Below are 3,935 nucleotides of genomic sequence, written 5' to 3' on the forward strand. Positions count from 1 at the left end.
GAGTCTTTTGACTCATCATTGAAGTTTTGAGCATGTTCATGATTTTCTCCCTAGTTTTGAATCCCATGTTTGGGAAGTGACTGGACTGATTGGCTGAGTCATTTTCTGGTGTCTGAACAGGAAACATACTGCAAAAGGCTTAGGGGGGTTATAAATAGAACATGTTCTGAGGGAAAATTATTACTCAGAGAGCGAAGTCTGTTGCTACATGACTGCACAGACATCGTCTGCTGTACACCACCAGCATTCTTAATGAAAATTTTTCCTTTTTTTTTTTGTTTTTAATTTAGATCCCTTTAATTACTTCCCACTATTTCTTTACATCTTTATTTTATTTAAATGAATGTGTAGGGAAAGCAATCACTTTATAGCTTCAAAATAAACTGCCTGGATAGGAGTCCTTTTGTTTTCAGGGCCTGTGCTTTTGATTCCAGAGAACATGTATTTCTTTAAACTTGTTAAACTGACAAAATCCTGATTCCTGTGCACTTCCTAAGGGCTTTCTTCTGTGACACAGTCTGGAAATGTCACATGAACAGAGAGAGCAGAAATGGGACATGAGCTACAGATTCCTATGTTGATATTCCTTCTGCCACTGGCCAGCTGGGGACTCACAAGAGACCAGTTTTCCTATCATTTCCTAGAGCTCCGATTTATCTTCCAGAAAGAAGATACCATTGTTCTTCTGGAAAGGCAGGACAACAATTCCCCAACTTCAAAATGCTGAATACAAAGAGTGACAGGATACTGGATGATTCCCCTGAAGCCAATGACTGCCCACAAACCCAGAAAGAGGCTTTTCACCTTTTTCCATCCAGCAGCAATCTTAGGATGCCTATCTGGTCATACTGCAGTGTAATTTACTGACAAATGGATCACTTGACTGGAAAGACCAATTCTGTCATTGTTTAAAAAGGAGCTATGTTGTTAACACAGGGAAAAAATATTGCGGACGAGTAATGGAAATAAAATCACATTCCCATAATTTACATCTGGATCTGAAGCTAACCCAAAGCCAGTAGGAGTCTTTCCACTGACTTCATTAAACTTTGCATATTTGTGCTCGGAAGTGCTGGTAACCGAGCCCAGCCAGGCCCTGGGGGATGCTCCAAGGCTGGTTCTCAGCTGACCCCCTTTGGCCAGAGCTGTGAGGGTGAAAGTGGAGCTGCATGCAGTATCAGGGGCAGGCAAAATCAAAATCTGGGAAAAAAAATACAGCAGAAATGCTAAACCAGAAAAGGTTACCTATAAATAACAGTCAATGGTAGCAGTATCATGGCTCTTCTGCCTCCAGGCAAGCAGCTACACATTTATAAGTAATGACATGCAGATATTAGTTTAGTTTGAGATGCTTATTGGTGCTTTGTAGACTAATGTTTTAAGCAAAACTGAAGGCAAAACCTGGCAAGTTTTCAAAGTCTGGATATGTTGTGAAATAAAAAATACAAAAAATATTAATCGTCTCCCCATGAGCACCCAGCAAAAATCCAAACACTGTCCACTAGGAAAAATGTCCTGCTCTGTCACTGCCTGGAGTAAATGACAAGAGAAGTGGCACGAAGGAAACCAGCCCTTTAACTCAATTCATTAAAATGGGAGCTGCTCGAAATGCAGAACTTTTTTTTTTTTTTTTAATAAGGAAGTTTCATCTGTGAAGTTTCACAATAAACCATTCTCTGAAGCAGCCTTGGATAGCATTCATTTTGTATTGAAGTTCAATATGAATTATCCATGTACAACTAAACTTTTGTTTACCATCTGATAACAAATACTTGTCTCTGTGAGTGAAAGTAAAAGGCCAGTGATCTCTTGATCACCATGAAGTAAATAAACCATTGGAATTCAGTGGAGATATTTCAAACTGATTTTTTTTTTTAATTCTGAAAATGCCTTTTAGTCTTTATCTTATACATTGCTAAGCAGTGTGTTGGTGAATGGGTGATGGCAGATGCATATCTTGAAAGAGCAGGATAATTGCTGCTCATTTAAGGAATTGCAAGGATGCAATATAGGGAGCTAAAAGAAGCACTCACACGCAGAAAGAAGCGCTTGTAAATCAGGAAGGCTGAACGGCAAAAGAAGGCTTTGGAGCTGTGCTGATTTTCACAGGTCTGTCCCCTGTGTGAATTGCAAATACTGCCAGAAAAAGGGCGCTTAAAGAAATGCCAGCTCTGTGAGCGAGGAGGAACTATCCTGCAGCAAGCTGATGGCCGGAGTTTCTGCTGAACAGGATTTGCCCTGGGAATGTGGCATTGTCAGTCTTCACTTCAGCTGCTGAGGAAGCGCGCTTGTGCCCAGGCTTTGTTCTCTCCCCAAGCGCTGCTGGTGCCATTCCAGGCACTTCTGAGTGGTTTTGCTCTCGGTGTGTTCAGGCTCTTCCTCCACTAGCTGGGAGCTGTTATTTCAAACTCTGGAGCAGGAAGGGATGCCATCTGCCCTGCTGACAAATTTGCAGATGCATGACACTTTCTTTTTTTTTTTTTTTTAAAATTAGAGAATACTCTTTTTTTTTTAATGCTGGCACTGACACAGGAAAGCTACTGTCAGATGGCGCAAGTCTGAAAAGGTCTCCCCATAAGCTCAGCTTGTTTGTTTGAAGCTGCCACCATGACATGTTTAAACACCAAACGGTGAGGTTCATACAAATATTTTGCAGGTTGTCAGGAGCAATATTGCTCGTGGCACGATCCGGCGCGAGCGCGTGCGCTGAGGATAGCCGGGGAAGGGAAAGGAGGCTGTTCAACAAGGCCTGCTGCCACCCTGCTCTTGTGTTCACAAGCGACCCCGTGGCTGGGAGCAATGGTGCATCTGACTCCATGTCCTCAGAAGGCTAATTTATTACTTTATGATACTATATTATATTAAAGAATATAATATAGTATATTCTATTATATAGAATATATTCTTTAGTATATAAAGAATGCAGGAAGGATACTTACTGATACTATACTAAAGAATGCAGGAAGGATACTTACTGAATGCTTGAAATACTGAATAATGAAAACTCGAGACTCTCTCCAGAGTCTGACACAGCTTGGCACTGACTGGCCAAAGAGTCAAAACAGCTCACAGCAGAATCCAATGGAACAATCACCTGTGGGTAAACAATCTCCAAACACATTCCACATGAGGACAACACAGGAGAAACAAATGAGATAACAAATGTTTTCCATTTCTCTGAGGCTTCTCAGCTTCCCAGGAGAAAAATCCTGAGCCAAGGGATTTTTCAGAGAACGTGAATGCCGCACCCTGGGAGCTGGTGACAGCTTGTGGGCTGGCACCACTTTGCCAAGCCCTGAGCTAATGGCCAAGTGGTGGCAGGAGATGTGGTCCTGCATCCCTGGGGGAGGCAGCAGCCGCAGCATCCTCGGCATCCCCAAAACCACAGCAGGGAGGAGAACGGCCACGGCCTTACTGCACACACAGTCCCAACGCGTGCTGGAGCCCTCGTTTGGCTGTGCCAGGGGTTGTGGCACTGGCTTTCCCTCTGGCTAGTGGTGCTGAAGGGCACTGTCCCCTCCTGAGCCCCTCTGAAGGTGGCAGAGGGGTTCTGGCAGCGCCGATGTCTGTGCACATCACCAGGGCAGCACCGAGCTTCCCTGGGAGCAGAGGTGTTGTGTGAACCTTCCCCACTGGCTTATGGAAAGCTTACAATGCTGGCAGGGGGCCAGTTTAACTGGGAAACTCAAGTTGACTAAGCTTGAACAACTTAATTACCCCACAAGGTTAAATAGGTAAATGGCTTTAGGCCTCATTTAAGAAACCAGGGATGAAAGGGTGGAAACAGGAATAAGCTGCTCTCTTTTCTTCTTTTTTTTTTTTTTTTCCCCTGTGATCAGATAAGAAAGAGAAATCTTCAGTGCTGCTGTAGCTGGATAGAAAATTAAAAAAGAAAAAAGCCTGGGGTTGCAGTGAGTAGTTAAAAAGCAATTAAA

At 43.2% G+C, this 3,935-nt stretch overlaps 1 long non-coding RNA gene across 1 annotated transcript; it reads right to left on the reverse strand.

Moving 5' to 3' along the window:
- Positions 1-266: 266 nt before the first annotated feature.
- Positions 267-3,034, reverse strand: LOC121345943. Its single transcript, XR_005954036.1, has 2 exons — positions 2,976-3,034; positions 267-2,437 (listed from the first exon to the last, which is right to left on the reverse strand). It is a non-coding gene; the product is annotated as an uncharacterized LOC121345943 (long non-coding RNA).
- Between the last annotated feature and the right edge of the window lie 901 nt (positions 3,035-3,935).

The sequence above is a fragment of the Onychostruthus taczanowskii genome, unplaced genomic scaffold, assembly GCF_017590055.1.
Source record: "Onychostruthus taczanowskii isolate IOZ18803 unplaced genomic scaffold, ASM1759005v1 scaffold76, whole genome shotgun sequence".
Taxonomy (NCBI): Eukaryota; Metazoa; Chordata; class Aves; order Passeriformes; family Passeridae; genus Onychostruthus; species Onychostruthus taczanowskii.